Genomic DNA, 16788 nt, shown 5'->3' with positions numbered 1-16788 from the left:
ACTCCTGGGTGCTGTGACCTGATGGGGTATAACTGTGTCATCTCTGAAGCGCTGGTCCCTTTTACTGCCTTGCCTGTTCCTACTGCAAGCACAAAGCATCAGAAAAGCCCGAAGGTGGTGTGGTCACATACTCTTCTCCCAGTCTGGGGAGTATTTAAGACAGGCAGTGCTGGAATAAGCATTTAGGGAGAGGCAGCCAAGAGAGATTTCCTCCTGGCTGAGCTGCGGTGTTGAAGTTTGGAAAGTCCTGTGTGGGTTACGTGCTGCTGCACTTCACCGCTGCCATCGCCTTAGGCAAGTCATGGACGTGCAAACCTGCTAATAGTCAGTGGGGACACCGTGCTGAGCAAGTGGCCAGTGTCCTTTTGGGCATCAGGAGCAACCTGAATGGTGCTGCTGTGGAAACAGAGCTGGGGATTACAGCAGAGAGATGATGGATCATTGGAACCAAGAGGAAGCTATGACTCGATGGATGTTTCTGCATTCCCTAGCCTGTGAGAGGATAGCTGAGCCCAGCAGTGCTGTGTGGATTGCCCCATCTGGAAGGTGCATAACAAATAGCTTGCAAGAGCCAACTCTTTGCTCAGCTTGGAAGTGGAGAAGATGCCTGGACTCTGTGCAATGGGGGTTTCTTCCTGCCAGTCAGCAGAGCTGTAGCAGTGCAGAGAGCACAGCACAGGCAGGTTAGCACGGTCACTCCGGTCCTTTCTACACCAGTGTTTGCACTGCTGGTGAGGTTAACATAGCTGGGCCGGTGGTGTAGGGAGGGCAAGCTCAAAGTCCTTACTGCTGTGGCACCTGGCAAAACAAAGCTGCTATGGCATCAAGTACTGGGTCTGAGCTTTGCTTTCAGTTCGTCTTCTAGGAGCAGCAACAGCTGAAAGTATGAGCAGTTTTTGAGGAACTAGAATGTTCTCAGGCTTTTTGTCTGTGTCTGGTCTGCTGACATCCTCCCTGCGCTGATGGCCTGAGATCTTAAGGTGTTTGCAATGGTCTGGCCTGGTCCTGTGATAAATCTGGACAGAGAGGACACAGAAACCAGCGGCATCAGTCTGGCCCCCTGAAAGTGCTCCTGTTGCTGCTGCGCCTGTTCCTTGTAACCGAAGGGGTGTTTCGTGGCTTAGATTTGCTGAGGAAACAGAGCTCCTGTCTCTTTCTCCTGTGCAGCTATCTCCCTGGCAGCTCAGAAGGAATGATCTACTATAGATCACAGCTCTGCTTAATTCTGTTTCCCTTCAATATCATACTGTTAGAGCAGCAGAGCAAAACGCAGTAGTGCTTCCGGAGGAAGGCTGCTATCAGAGGCCACCTCTGTAGGAAAGGCTGGAAGCAAGGAGGAACAGTTTACCAGGAAATGCCTGTGTTCATGTGCTGGTCACTTTTGGGAAGAAAAAGGCATCTCCCACTTGAAAGCTTCCTCAATACACAACCCCAGGCCTTGGTGATAGAGCTGCACCAGTGTGAGCAGTACGGAGAGCACTCAGTTCTTCCCTCCAGAGCCTGGGAAAGGTCTGACCAAAGTTGTGGTCTGAAAGAAAAGTCAAATTCTGTCCTTAATCAAGCCTTAAAGTGGGAGTTTTGGAGTGCTTTTGGTTTGGGGGGGGATGGTTGATGGTGGTGGTTTGATTTGGTTTGGACTTTCTTTTGCTACCAAAAAGTCATTACTTGCACAAATCCTTGTAAGGAAAGAGCAGGGAATTTCCTTTGGAATGAGCCTGCCTGACACTCGATACGTCTCAGATGTGTGTTAACAGAGAAATGAAAAGATTGCGCCATAAAGTGATAGGGGATAATGAGTTTAATCTCTGTTTTGCTGTCCTGGGAGACAGAGCTGGGGCAAGGGTATTGGCACTAGCGTTATGGTTTTATGGCAACCACAGAACTTACCACCTTAACGTGTTTCCCTGGGGAAGGGTCTGTTTTCAGGGTCCCCAGGAAAGTGGAATAAAGGAACCAAAAGACCTGAGCCTGGGTAAAGATGCCAGGAGATTTTCAGATGAGAAGGGTGTAATACCTGTGTATTTTCTGCAGCTTGATCTCTGCTTTCCCATTCAGCGGCCCAGAAGGGCTCTTAACCTCACTGTGATCTTGAGAAATGCAGTAAAAAAACCCTTAACTTTAATAACGTTGGTGACATGTCTAACCCAGGGCCTGAATGAGCAAATCTTTAGCTTCTCCGCCAGCAAGGCAGATAAATGGGTGGTGATTTACTACTGCACCAGACATAGGGATTTTAAAGGATGCTGGAGTGGGTGAGCACTGTTGTGGAAACCTTAACTGGAAAGCGGGCCCTCAGAAGGGTTTCTGGAGGTGTGTGGTGGAAGCAGAGAGGCTGACATCAGTACCTGGAAACTCATCAGCTCTAGAGCTGGACCAGAATATCCAAGAGGTCACTCAAACACATGAATCTTTTCAAGTAAAGATTGCAACCACTTGCTGTCAAGGAGCGTCCAGTCCCCTACCAGCCTTTTGGGATCCAGGACACTCTTCTGGTTTATAATGCTCTGTCTGGGTCTTTAACTTGTTTGGGTTTGGTTTGGGGCTTTTTGTTCCTATGTGCCATACCTTGCTCTGAGCCATGCTAAGTTACATGCATTGGTGCAGAGCCCTGCATGTTCCCATTCTCTCTGGCTCCAGGGAGCATGCGAGTCAGTCCATGGGACCAGTTGTAGCCCAGCAGAGCTGGGTGCAGTCCGAATGGCCAGCAGCAGAATGGGGCCAGCTTCTGCTTCAAGGGAGGTGGGAACACAGGAGGCTTGTAATTCACGTAGCTGATTAATGTGGGGCATGTGGGTATCCTTATCTCTCCCCATCGCTGGGGTTTTAGAGGTGTCGATACCATCCTCACCCTACTCCCCATGCTGTGCTGGGTGCTGCCTCCCTGCTCTCTGTCCTTTCACTGTGACTCAGTTTCCCTGTGGCCTGGGGTGGAGCAGGACTGGAAAGGGGCATAGGGGAAGTTACAGCAGCTGGTAGGAAATGGCATTCTGGGGTGCTGCAGAGCAGCCCTGTCCCATCCTGTCTACAGAGGTGGTGTTTTGGGGTGCAGCAGTGTGAGCCTGCTCTGTCTGCTGTGGAGCTGTGTTTCAGGGTGCTGCAGGGCAGCTCTGTTCCATCATTTTGGGGTGCCACAGAACAGTCCTGGCTGCATACCGCCTTCTCCTGTGCCAGGGATCATGCTAGGGGAAGGAGGGCTAGCTGCACCTTCCATCCCCTCTGCATTCCCATGTGCAGGGCATATGATCATGATAAGTCCATGGCACTGCTTCCTCCCTCGTGTGATTTATGGGCTGCTGCTCAGGATATGGGTCTGGGCTTGTCTCAGACAAAGCAAGAATCCGGAGTGCTGTCACCACACTTACCTATGTGCAGGCTGCAGAGGTGACAGCATGGCATCCCTCGCTGTCTCTGCTTTGGCCATGGAGCAGTGGCTGTAGCTGAGGACAGGAGCAGAGGATTTCCTGATCCTATCTGCTTCTTTCCTCAATCCCATTCCTTCCTTGCAGCCCCAAATCTGCCTGCATGGAGCCTGCTTTGCAATAAACCTGCTGAACTGAAGGCAGGCAGAGTAAAACCAGCAGGCTATAAAACACTGTGAGCTCAACCCATGTGTCTGCAGCAGTGTGGGGCACACGGTCCCCACATGCACATGTTGGTACTAGTTTGTACTGATGATGAGGACGGTCAGAGCATCACCCCGTGCTGCCCATTGTGTGTATCCAGTGTGTCCTGCAAGCCACTAGCAGACTGTCAGCACAGCTCTTTTGTAGGTCCAGCTTCCCATGGATGCTGCAACCCGCCTTGCTTGTCTGAAGCAGTCTTTATTTGAGGCAGTGCCCTAAGGGTTAAGCCACAGTTGTGGGATAGGGTTTGTAGCAGGAACAAAGAGGGCTTTTAAGGTCTGCTTTGGGCTGGGAATAGAGGGAATGGATTGAGCCTTTCCCAGTGTGTTGAATTACAAAGGTCATGGAGACCCTTTTGCTGAGAGGCAGCAGTGGTTGAGGTCGCTGCTGGAAGAGGGAGAAAAGAAATTGTGAAACTCAGTGAGAACAACTTCATGGGGAGCTTTAGGAGCAGAGTGAAAACTGGAATTGTATCCTGAGATGAATGAGTGGTGAACACAAGGCTGGGAGCCAGGAGGCCAGGACTGCTGGCTTTGTGCAGGCCTTCTGCCCTGGGACTTTGGGGTGGGTTGGTTTTGTTTTCCCCCTCCATATAGCATTTGCAGCTGCCCTCACACATGGCATGTGAATTCGCAGCATCACTCTTGTAGGCAGCTCTTGGGCCTCTCCCACCAGATCTGGGCAGATGGAGGCTGCAGAGAGTAAAAGGCAATGCCTGGAAGGGATGACCTCTCCAAAATGGAGACAGAGGAGACAGCTCTGGGTGCCTGCAGGCACATTTTGCCTGGACAGAAGAGGGAAGTTGACTTTCCAATGCCTGCCCAAGCTAAAACCGTATTTCTCACATGTACTCAAGGAGTAAAGCCCAATTATAGCCCCTCTGCTTCATGTCATCTATTCAGGGTGCCGTGCGAGGGTCCAGCAATAGAAGCCAGGGAAGGGATGGATGGCAGAAACATCTGTTTCCCTTCCCACAGCAAGGTGGGAAGAGGACACAGCCCGTTTCCATCTTCAGCTTCGGATGGCACGAGCCAGCCGGCCGGCCCACCCAGGACGTGTATGAAGGGCTGCAGGATGTGCTGAGTCAACAAGAGCATCCCCTTGCTGAGGGCGGGGAGCTGATCAGGGCTGTGGAACAATAAGGGCTTCCAGCCTGCAGGAAGGATGAGCGCCAGCTGTGAAGCACACGGTGGGCTTTCCAATTTTAGCCAACTTGGATTTGTGTTACCGACCAGAAAAGGCGGTTTAGTCCTTAAAACTTGGCACTTGGCCTTTCAGCTCCATTCCCTGGCACAGGATGATGGAGCTCCCCCGTTTCATGTAAAGAAATTCCACATCTGGTCTTTATGTTGGATCAAACGACCTTGGATGTGATTTTTGGGGCAAAAGGCTGATGCTTCGTTGGGCTCCGTCTAGGAGGTGAAAGCTGATCCCAGGGAATACTCCATGAGGGCCACTGCATCCACCACCTGACTTAGCAGCCTGGAGGCTGCTCTACTTTTCAAGCACCAAGGGAGAGCTGTAGGGAGCACAGAGCTGCTGTGAGGAGAGCCCAGGGAGAGGCTTCAGGGCTCCCAGAGACCATATCATCTTCTGCTCACCTTTGTAGATGGCCTGTTCTCAGATTTGTGCTCTGTGTGCCTGTTCTTGTAACCAGGAACCATTTCAGCACAAGGGTCAACTTTGTGTACTTCTTGCTGCTTAGCGTTGACATTGAGAAAGCCTGAACTTCCTCACCTGCTGTTTCCCAAAATCCTCTCTTTCAGCCCCATCTTCTGGCATCACGTGTGCTGCAGAAGCATGCAACTAACGTAAAGGTGGGTGAGTAAACTCCTCTCTGCTGACAGGTCCCAGCCTGCTGACCTGAAACCTGCTGTTTGAAGGCAGCAAGGTCTAGTCACTGTACTTTGAAGGGGTGCTCTGCCACTCTTCTTAGCCCCCTGCGCTGCAGAAGGGAAACCAAAGGCAGTTGCAAGGGATTTCCTTGGTGTGAGAGAGGTGTCAGAAGCAAGAGCATCTTGCTGTCTCTTCTCTGCTCTTCTGGGTGTTGCAGATGGGGTGTTACCCCTCTGTTAGTCACAAATGGGGGGCTGGAAGGAAATCATCATGGTCTGTCTCAAATTGGTCTGTCTCATACATTGAGCACTATAGAACCCCATCCTCCAGCCTCCTTAGAAGGACCCCAGGGACTGAGGCATCCCAAGAGAGGAGGGTGGTGTGCAGGGGAACTGTTGTTTTCTTTGCCCCGAGAAGGGAGAAAGGCTCTGTTTGTACATGGTGAGGGTCAGGAATGTAAAAATCCATTAAGAATCACCAGTTCTGACGTGTAGTCCTGAGCTTTGGCAGAAAATTGGGTTTTGTCCCTTTTAATGCATGATAGCCCAGCCCAAAACATTGTTCCTCCTCCCTGGCTAAAGGACAGTTAGTCTGGCTTTAATTCCTGGATGTCAGGGCCTCCTGACCCAGCTGGAGCTGTGTGACCCTGCTGGAGATGCGCTGGTTGAGTGACTTGTCCTGTTGCAGCACCAGAAAGCTTTGTGTGAACAGTTCCATGTGTAGGCAAAACGCTGCAGCTGGCCAAGTGCTCCTGGGTGGAAGGGATTGGAAGGGACCATAACCACCCCTTGTCAGCGTGACTGTGACACGTGGGATGTGGAGAGGAAAGAGTGAGAAAAGAGCCTGTGTCTGATCCCGAGTGATTTCCTCCTGTAGTCAATGGGAAACGGATCCTACAGCTATGACAGGCAGAGGCAGAGGTCCGTGACCGGGTGTGCTGCACAGGCTGGTGTCTTGTGTGTGCGCCGGCGCTCTCGTGTGTTCCTTGACACAGATGGATGTGCTGTGGTACGCGGAGCTGCTCGCCGGCTGGGAGGTGTGTGCTGCAGCTCTCAATGGGCTCCGGCGTGGCTGCAGTGTGCCATCCGCCTCTTGTCGCCTCTGCTGCTGTGGTCCTGTGATGCTGGGGGAGAGGTGGAGGGAAAGGATGTGGGGTGAAGCCTGCTTGGGCTTCAGCTCCTAGAATTAGGGGCACTGCTATCAGGAAGCAGCCTGCGGAGGATGTGTGCATGGTATTGTGTGTGTGGCTTGTACAAGCCATATCCAGGAACTGGACTGTACAAGCCTGTGGGCCCTTGTCATGGCTGAAGCCCAGCTGGTAACCCAGAACCATGCAGCTACGCACTTATCCTCCCTTCTTCTCCCTCAGATTCGGGTGGGATGGGGAGGAGAATGGAAAGAATGTAAACCCCACGGATTGAGATAAGAACAGCCCAGTAACTAAGGTATAATGTAAAACTACTACTAACAATAATGGTAATTATAAGGGAAATCACAAACAGAGAAAATATGAAACTAAAAAGGGAAGGGGGAAAAAAAACAATAAACAGCAGTGATTCACAATACAATTGCTCACCACCTGCTGACCAGTACCTAGCACGACCCGAGCAGTGATCTGACCCTTCCAGGTGACCCTCCCCAGTTTCTATACTGGACATGGTGTGCTGTGGTATGGAATACTCTTTGGCTAGTTTGGGTCAGGTGTCCCGTCTCTGCTTCCTCCTGGCTTCTGGTGTCACTGGCAGAGCATCAGAGTCTGAAAAGTCCTTGTTCAGAGTAAACATTACTGAGCAACAACTGAAACATCCGTGTGTTACCAGCGTTGTTCCCAGATTGAAACCAAACCACAGCCCTGCACCAGCTACTGGAAGGAGAAAAAATTGCAGTCACAGCTGAACGCAGGAGAGCGCTGCATGTGCAGTGGCACCAGCTGATACCCACCATAGCCGTGGTTAGAAGAAAACCCTTTCTGTCCTCCAGGAAGCTCCCAGTCAGACTGGGAAGCGGCACAGCCCCATGGGGCATGTTTGGCTGTACCCAAAGGCTGGTTAGTGGTGTGGATCCAGGCTGCGGCAGCACCGGGTAACCCTCCCACAGCGGGAGGGTTATGTGCTGATAAAGCACACGGGCTTGCCTGGAAGTCAGGCTCGGAGGAAGCCCTCCTCCAGCATCGCTCCTTATCTCGGCAGCGCTGGCACAGGGCAGTGCTCCCAGCGTGCCCCAGCTCCCGCAGTGGACCAGAGCCAGCGTGGCTGTGTCTGTGGGTCTGTGTGTGTGTCTGTGTGTCTGTGTGTGCTGCAGGAGGCACTGAGCCTCTGTCACGGGCTCCCTGCTCCGTTTGCTGCCCTGCAGAGCGTGTGGCACGGCCCAGGGCGCACGCAGCGGCACACGTGTGCATGCCCAGGGCTGAGGCAGCGGTGGGGTGAGTCAGGCAGGAGGAGGGTGTGAACCGAGGCGATGAGTCAGCGGGAAGCAGAAGGCATGTGCTGGCCCAGGGATGGGGCCTGGAGAGTGCTGGGTCTCCAAGCGATGGAGTAGGGGACGGAGGAGAGCTGGGGAAGCCAGAGGATGTAGTGTGTTGAAGCAGTGCCCGTGGCTTGGGAATGGGCTGGGATCTGACTCAGCCGTGTGCCAAACATGTGCCTTGCCCACGTGGAATCAACCAGGTTGGAAAAGACTTTCAAGATCATTTTCAACTCGTTCCCTGGGACTGCTAAGACTAAACCATGTCACCGAGGGCCTCATCTACGCCATTTGTGAACACCTCCAGGGATAGTGACTCCAGCACTGCCCTGGACAGCCTGTTCCAATGCCTGAGCACCCACTTGGTAAAGAAATCATTCCTAATATCCCGTTTAAACCTCTCCTGGCTCAGCTTGAGACCATTACCTCTTGTCCTATCACTTATTACTTGGGAGAAGAGACATCTCCAGCGATGGCTACGTTGCTGTCCTAGGGTGGGCTGGGGCATCCTTGATGCTGAGGCCTTCGCAGGAGGGACCAAAGGAGCAGAAGGGAGCAGTGCAGTGACCAGGTATCCCAGCCACCGGTGCATGGCGTGGATCTTTGTCCCTGGACTGTTCAGTTTCCATTTAGCTCAGTTGATCTCTTCAGAGTTTGGCTGCTGATGGTCCTGCTTATCACTGCTGAGGACAGGTCACTGGTGGGCGTGATGGAGATACCACAGCACTGAAGCCAAAGCTCTCTGTATTTAGGACCAAACTTCTCGGAGCAGGTATTTGGGATATCCCAGCTCAGGATAACCTATGTTTGTTGCAGGTTTGCTATTGCTACTAACCAGGGCAAGGATCAAACACTCAAAAAACAGCCCCCACTGCTCTCAGTATTGAGGTGAGTCTTTATATCCAACATCCCCAAGGTGTGCAAGTGCCTGCTGCATGCAGGTACCTCCTATTTGCCCTGCTGGCACCCTTGGCTGGGCAGGATGGAGACTGAGAGGCTCCAGCAGCCTCCAGAGATGCTCTGCCATGTGGCTTCTGATGTACTGCAGCAGGCAGAGCCTGAGAGCAGTGGGTTCAAGCAGCCTGGGAAAGGGAAGGCAGCAAAGGGGGCTCTCACTGCTGCCAGTGGCTGTGGGTTTGGAGAGAAGCTGGAGCTGAGCTCTCCTGGGAATCACCCAGGCACAGGATGAGCATTAATGGCACAGAAGGGAAATTGCAATTAGATATTAGGACAAATATTTCCCCAAAGGGCAGTTGGGCTCTGGAGCAGAGCCCAGAGAAAGGAGGCAGTGTCCACATTTGGAGACACTCAGCCCTTGGCAAAGGCAAACCTTAAGCAACCTGCTTGAGCTTGGCCCTGGGACCAAACCCCCTGATGTCCCTTCCCACCATTGTTATTCCCAAGTTCTGTAGTTCTTGGGGTGCTTGGTGATGTAACTTCTGATGTTGGACTCAGCAGTCCCTTCTCCTCGCTTGGTTCATCTCATCCATGTGGTATTAGCAGTGCCAGGAGATGGAGGCACTGCCTTAGCAGCACTCCCCAGCTCTTTGATTGAGAGAGAAAGTTTAGATGTACTATGAGTCTATTCAGGCAAGCATCGAGTAGGATGGAAATCAAATATCACCTGAAAGAAGGCAAGCTTTATTTTAAATTGCCTAAATAAAATCTGCAGAATGAAAGCAAGGAAAGAAAAATGTTCCAGTTATATCAAGCACAGGTATTCTTCTCTTCTTAGGACCAGAGCCTCTGGATCGCTTTGTAGTACATGCCCCTTTTCTTTGACTCTTCCTTTAGTTGAACTAATAAGCTCTCAAATCAAAGAGAGCTGCAGCACCCATCTCTCCGTTGTTCCCACCCTGTGTGAGCACAAAGAGCCAGTTGGCAGTGAAGCTCGGGGTGTAAACCACTCGCCCTGCTCTGCTGGCAGTGCAGAGCTGTGATCAGTACAGGGGTGCTGGTGCTGTTGGGATGCTGGGGACGACTCTGGCCCCAGCCCTCCGGCTGGAGAGGCTGCAAGTTTATCTTCCCCTTGTCTGTCCTGGAGACAGTGGTGATTGCAGGGGCAGTCACCAGTAGCCTTTCTAAAAGCTCCAGCTGCCTGACCATCCTGAGCACATGGAGGTTGAGATGCGCCCAAAAGGGTGTCTGGAAAGAGTTATTTGCTCATGGTATTTTCTGTTTCTTTGCCAGCCTTTTATTCTCATGGCTGCTCTTTTCCTGATCCCGTCCTGCAAGGCTGGCTGCTGCAGCCTTGTCTTCAGGAAAAATCTTTGGTCAGCAGTTTATTGTGTCTCCGAGCTTTGACCCTGCTGCCTGATGTTGCAGAAGCCTGTGTCTGGTGTGTGAGTGCTCAAAAGGGGTTTAGTGTTCGCCCCATCCCGTGTGTGAGAGTAATAAACCAGAGCAAAGGGGCTGTGTGTAGCCATGGTGCCTGGGTAGAGCTGACCTGCAGCAGTAGCTACGTCTGCCTCCCCATCTGTCAGAGGCTGGGATGATGTCCAGGCTCCCCAGATGCTTTTATGTGGGTTTTCAAGGTCTAGGACATTCCCATGAGCTTGTGTTAGTCTCCAAATCCCTTCCAAAGTTGTTCCTCTTAGCCTTTCCTTTGGTTTTCATTGATGCTGGGCCGCTGTCTCGCTCCAAGTCCTATGTGTTCTCCCTTCCTTGACAGTCCACTCATTACCCCGTGATGCTCTTGGCAGTCTTGTGTCACTTGGATATCCCTGTTACACCACCTGAACACATCAAGAGCAGCAGAGGCTGGTGGTCTGAACCGAGAAGCCCCTGGGGTCTGTTTGCAGCAGCAAAGGTGGAAACAGCAGCATCCCTTTGTGTCCAGGATGAGCTGATTCCCGACAGTCCATGGAGAGCTCTCAGGTGTCTCCCTAAGAAGACTGGGTCTCAGGGGACACCTCTGTCCCCAGCAGCACATCTGCCACCAAGGCTTAAGGTGTTTTGGACCCATTTGCTGTAGTTAAGCTGTTTTCTGATGTTTCTGAGCTTTGTGTGCTCCTGCAGATGCAGCACAGCAAAGCAGGGGCTGCACAGTGGCAGCGCGCAGTGCTTCCATGGAGGCTTTCACCTCTTGCAGGCACCAGCATGGGGCTCATGTTCAGGTTGTCTGGGGATGCATCTGCCTTTGGAGCCTGTCCCTGTCCGCTATTGCTTCTGTGAAGACCCAGGATGCTGATATGCCGGTGCCCTGGTGCTCTGTATTCCCTGCAGGCTGCACGCACCAGATAGCCCTGAGGACACGTCCTCTCCAGCCTTCTCTTGACTTGAAGCACCCACTGAGCCTTTGCTTCCTCCATATCCATGAAGCATACAGTGCCAGGCGGGTTCCCCCTTCCGTCTGGAGGGCATCCCTAGCTGTGTGCGTTGCTCATTGGCAGCCATGGTGAACGCACTGGGCAGAGGGCTCTGCTGTTGGTGGGGACACTGCAGGTGGTTCAGGGCATGTGGACCGGGAGTTTTGCCAATTTCATGGGATGAAATAGGAGCCAAACTATGTCTCCCAATGCCCTGTGTATGGATATGCTTACAGTCAGACATGCCAGTCCCTTTGACCCCCTTGTTCCCTTTCAAAGGGGCTTGTGCACTCATATATTTGCCTCTGTTATGGGTAACAGTATGCTTGCATGACAGCTGTGACATTCTTTTGCTAATGCCAGTAGGATGTTCCTCTCTCACCTTCAGTCCCATGGGAAGGAGAGACTTTCCATTTACAAGACAAGGCACAGGGACTGAATTCATGCTGGAAATCCCCCTTCCCGGCAGCATCCCGCAGCTCTGTACGCTCAAAGATGGACAAAGCCTCATCCTTCTGGCCCGAATCCCCGCCCAGCCCTTGTCACCATTCTTGAGCCTCTCTAAATTGCTGCTGGGAAAGGAAGAGTTGGGTGGATGAGTATGGCTGTGTGTGTGTGTGTGTGTGTGTGGTATCTCCTCCATCTGTGACACACAGATGTCTACCACAGGGAATGGAAAAGATGCTGAGTGTCCCCACAGCTGCAGCCTTATCTGCAGGCTGCAGCTTGGTAACACCAAGCCCGAGGCCTGATGCCTGTGGCCAGGCACCTCCCTTGGAGGGCTTTTATGGTAAAAGGAAGCATATCGCAAGAGGGGTTGCGGTGGGGACAGGCAGTTCCCATGGGGCAGATGCTGCAAGCACAATCCTTGCTGCCCTCCCCACTGCAGGCACTTCACCTGCTCCTTCTTCCCATCCATGGCTTTGGAGTCTGTGCCCAGAGGTGACTGGGGAATGCAACATCCTTGGGACCTTCTCCACTGCTCTGCGGTGCCCTGGTGACCATTTTGGGAGGTATGGAAAGGTGACACTGCTGTGGGCTCTTCCAGATGGGCATCAGGGACTTGTTAGTGTGGTGTGTGCTAGGAGGATTGGGCTGGCAGAGCTGCCCGGGGATGGGATGGGAACAAATAGGAGGATGCAAAGCCCAGTTGCCCTGTGAAGGATGTGGGGAAGGTGAAGTATTGTGCATCTGGGATCGGGCAGTGTGGATAGCTACAGGGTCAGGGTACAGAAAGAGTTGTCTTGGTAAGGAGGAAAGCTGGGGCTGTGGATGGCTGTGGTTGTTTGTGGTGGTGACTGGAGAGGAGACAGCAGAGGTGGGAGCAAAAGGTGTCTCATCACTCGCTGATTGCTGTGCTGTCTTCTCTTGGCTTGCACAGCATCACCTTGGCTGCTGGAGCTCCCTGTCAGAGACTGATACTTCTGTAACTGGCTCATAATGATGGAGAGCTGGCTGGGCTGTTCACACTTCCCACATAGTATGGCCTGGCACAGGGAGCTTATGGGAGGGGAGTTACCAGCAAGTGATTGCCTTTCCATTGGTGTTGAGTTAAACCAGTTAGTGTAGGGTTCACAGGGCTTCTGATTCAGACACCAACCCCAGGGCATCACTCCCCTGGGGAGATCAGATGAAAGGGACTGTTAATACTACATCACTCAGTGTGGTGGGGGTCTAGTCCTACTTAGACCTGGAGCGTGGCTCCCTCAGACAGATGTCCATATTGAACTCAGAAAATGATGTGCATTGGTGCCTTGGTTGTGTCCAGAGCCCCCAGGCATTGTGCAAGCACAGAGGAGAAGTGGTCCCTGCCCCTCTGCCAGGACCTGTTTGCCTTCTCACGTTCACCCTGTGACTGGCTGCACAGGCACGTGGCTGTAATCACCAGCGGTGGAAAACTTTCCATGGGTGGCAGTTGCCACCAAGGTCTGGAGCAAAGCAGCTGCTCTGTGCCCTCACCCAGTGCCCAAGGTCTGTGTCACTGAGGACAGTGCCCCTGGGGAGGGACGGGAGGACGGGAATGGAGCTGGCTGACACATCCCTGTCCCTGGGTGGCCGGGAGCTTACTTCACTCTGTGCATGTTCTTTGTTGCTCCGGGGTGATGCTGAGGCCACAGTACCACTTGCAAGGACCACGCCACTGGCGTCCATGGCTTTCCCTGGTGGCAAAGCCTTGCGGGCTCAGTGCTCCTTCCCCCGGGAGCAGTGGTGTCAGCAGCAGATACCCCGAGGGGCAAACACACAGCTTTCCATGAAGCAGAGCCAGCCTGGAGGAATGTGTGGCCAGCTGTTGTCCTGGGCCTGGCTTGTGTCCTCCCGCACTTCCCACCCGGCACTACCCAGGGGAGGGAAGCGGGGCTGGCCCACCCTCCGGGCTCCCTGCACAGGGCAAGCGGGTACCACCTCGGGCTGAATAGCCACAGTGGAGCCCAGCAGCATCCTGCTGCCTCTGCAGGGATCCTCTTGGGCAGCGGAGTTTTCCCCACCCCCAGCTCTGCCGCTGCCTCTTTGTTTTCTGGCAGAAGCCTCTGTGCCTTTTCATTGCCGTTGAGGCTGCAAGCAGGAGCCTCTCCGTGTGCCGTAAGTGCGCCTCGCCGGGAGCGTGATGCGGGCTGGCAGTCCTGCCGGGACCGGCATCTCCCTCGCAGGGCTCAGAGCCCACTAGGCATCTTCAGGGGTCTCCTTTCCAGGGGCTGTTCCTCCGGTCGAGCGAGGCTTCGTTCGAGGTCACCGCTTTCCTCCTCACAACCCCTCTCTTGCGATGGCAGCGTTTCTGCACCTTGCCACAAGTGGAGTAAGTTGGGTGGGAAGGGGCCGGTGCCCAGCTCGCCCTTGCTCCCTGCTGAGGAGATACCTGAGATTAGAGCAGAGACAGGGGCTGCGGAGCCGGAGCCGGCGGTGGCTGAGGATTGCTTGTGCTGCGCCTGCCTCTCGGTGTGTTTGATCTCTCGACTTCCAGCGGGGACTGAATTCCTGTGCTGGATTCTGGGCTCGGCTCTTGTGAAAGGATCCAATTATTTCAGGGCTTTGAGCATCTCCATTTGCTGCCCATATTTGCGGCGCCCGGGTCTGTGCTGGCTGGAATTCCAAGTGATTAACGTGGGCTGTGACAGCCCTCCTAGGGGTGTTATCTTTGCTCACTGTCCCCCACCGCCCCTCTCTTCCTCTTCCAGCAGCCAGCGAGCGAGACAGGCAGGCAGAAACAAAGGTCTGTCCTCAACCTGGGCTATCCTCTCCGTGAGCGGCTGCTGAATGGGATTTCCCTGCCCTGCCTGCTGCAGGTTTCCTGGGCTCGAAGGCTGGAGCTGGGCAGCCGAGGGCTGTATCGCTTGAGGTTTGATCCTGCTCTGGTGCTGGGTGGGCAGGGGGCTGCTGCCTGCTTTGGAAGAGCTGCCCGATTGTCATGCTGCATTTTAAGCTGCTTTTCATTCTTTGTGGTTTCCTGGCAAGAGGGGCAGCGGTGCATGGAGGGGAGGCTTGGCTGGCGCGGAAGGCGGGTTGGACGTGGGGAAAAGCCATACACAGGTGTCTGTTCAATAGCAGGATCTGCCTGCAGACCCTGCGAGCCCCCGTTCCCAGCCGCGGGCTATTGTCAGCATCGCCGCCGGCACGTGGGGCACCGGGGCAAGGTGTGCGGAGCTGATCCGTGCCAAGACGTGAAGCATCAGATGGAGCAGGGGTGAGTCCCCAGCCCGGGAGCTCCGCTCCTGCTCCCCGAGCTCCCGGGAGAGGTTTCATTGTGTTATCCAGGCTCAACCAAGCGGAAGGGCTCAGTCCCTGCGGCACCTGAGCGTGGGGCTGGGAGGCATTAGCATTGCTGGGCAGACCTCAGCCCCTCAGGAGCCTGCGGCAGCCTGGAGACCAACCAAGGTACCCTGTGGAGAGGGCCCCCAGGGGCTTCTGCACCCCATGGGTGTCCCCTCCCGTGGGATGGGAGGAAGGGCAAAAGCAGCGCCTCGCAATATGGGCATGGGTGCTAAGGGGCAGAGGGAGGTGTTGGGTCGGTCTCTGTAGAAGCTGTCTCTGGTGGTTTATAGGAGCTCACACTCCTGACATGGGCACTGCCTCTTGCCCCATCTTCGTCTTCCTCTCCATTGTCAGCACAGGAGCCAGCACTGAGCAAGGCTTTGTGGCTGCATAAATCTGGCACTGCAGGGCGCCTCCTGAGGACCCCCAAAGAGCAGCACTTGCGCTTGAGTGGGGCAGGGATGCTCCTTCCCTCTTCATCCTCCCTCCCTCTCTCAATCCCAGCAAGTGTGAGCTTCTTCCTCTCCAACCTGAATCGCAGACGTTGCCAGACCCACGTCCACGTGGGTCACCTTTCCCTTCAGGCACAGTTTGTTCCTTGAGTATCTCTCTAACCAGCTTCTCTGCAGGATTACCACCTCTTCTAGGCATGGTGCTGGAGGTAGTCCCCAGTTTCATATGTCTGTGTCTCTCCTCGTGTTGATATACCTGGTCTCTCATGCTATGGTGGAACCCTTCTCTGGTGGCAGCATTGCTGCTAGTGCTGCTGTTCTTCAGGGTTGTGATAGAAACTTTCTGCCTGTTGGAACTTCTCAAGCTCTGCTCTTAGCCTGTGCCAGGAAGCTTCTGGGTTTGCACTTGCGCTGGTTAGATTTCCTTCCTTCTCCTTGGGTTCAGATAGAACCAGCAGAGCTGCGATTTATCCTCCAGACAGTCTGTTTCCAGCAGCTTCTATTGCCTCTTCTCTTGCCTTGTGCTGTGCTTGCACCAAGGGTGATTATTTGCCCTCTTATAATGACTGCCCCTCTCCTTCTTAGCTGTGTGATTCCTGCTGGGCTGGCACGGTATGGTGCAGCCCCTTGTGCCAGGTTAGCGCACTGCTGCCTAGTGCTAGCATCACCTGGTGACCAGTGTTGAGGTGTCAGCTGGGATGGATTTATAGTGCCTCAGCCCCTCCTCATGGACCCATTTTCCTGAAAGGCTGCTGCTGCTTGAGAGCAAAGGTCTGTGGCTGCAGAGGGACATGGGAGGGACAAAGAATGCAGGTGAAACTGCTTACTTGTCCCAGCAGAGACACGCACAGGAAGGATGTGGCTTTCTCCTGCTGCACTCTGCTGACTCTTGCTGCCGGTGCTGATGTTGCTTCCCAGTGGTTGACTGTGCCATGCAAATGCAGTACCAGTCTCTCCAAGGGACAGAGGAGGGAAGCAGGAGCCTTCCAGGCAGGCAGAGTACAGCCTGTTACCACCTTGGTATCTGCCCATTCAGGCACTCAGTTGCTTTTCTGCCTGCCCTGGTGCAGGCCGCGTGTAGGGTGCCATGAGCAGCCAATCTTTTACAAAGGGTTTTTGCTGAGGTTTCGGACCAGAGGTTTACGGTGTTGATTTCCCCTGCTGCAAGTGCTCCTCGGGAGCTGGTGTATTGTGTTTCTGTTGTGGTTGGTCACCAGCAGTGCCTTTCCCATCTGTCCTGGGTTCAGCCGTAACAGGTATTATTCTCCTTCCAGTAGCTGGTGCAGGGCTGTTTTGGTTTCAGCCTGGGAACAACGCTGATAACACCGATGTTTTCAGTTGTTCCTCAGTAATGTTTAC

The 16788-nt window shown here is 53.8% G+C and overlaps 1 protein-coding gene across 6 annotated transcripts in view; it reads left to right on the top strand.

The window, feature by feature from the left end:
- The window catches only part of ATOSB (atos homolog B), a 35599-nt gene that overhangs the window by 8294 nt on the left and 10517 nt on the right, over positions 1-16788 (top strand). The window contains exon 1 of one of the 6 annotated variants that reach the window (XM_057413624.1): positions 5331-5440. The exons of 3 other annotated variants lie outside the window; for them this stretch is intronic. The gene's annotated coding sequence lies outside the window, so the exon portion shown is untranslated. Of the gene's footprint in view, positions 1-5330; positions 5441-11858; positions 12244-14709; positions 15101-16788 lie in introns of those variants that run through there. 2 more of the 6 variants (XM_057413621.1, XM_057413622.1) reach the window with 2 other exon arrangements.

Source organism: Pezoporus wallicus, unplaced genomic scaffold (genome assembly GCF_028554395.1).
Source record: "Pezoporus wallicus isolate ANWC-B61680 ecotype Strahan unplaced genomic scaffold, APGP_CSIRO_Pwel_v1 contig_8776, whole genome shotgun sequence".
In the NCBI taxonomy this organism is placed as follows: Eukaryota; Metazoa; Chordata; class Aves; order Psittaciformes; family Psittacidae; genus Pezoporus; species Pezoporus wallicus.
The sequence above is the reverse complement of the archived record's forward strand: the minus strand, read 5'-3'. Positions and strand labels throughout refer to the sequence as shown.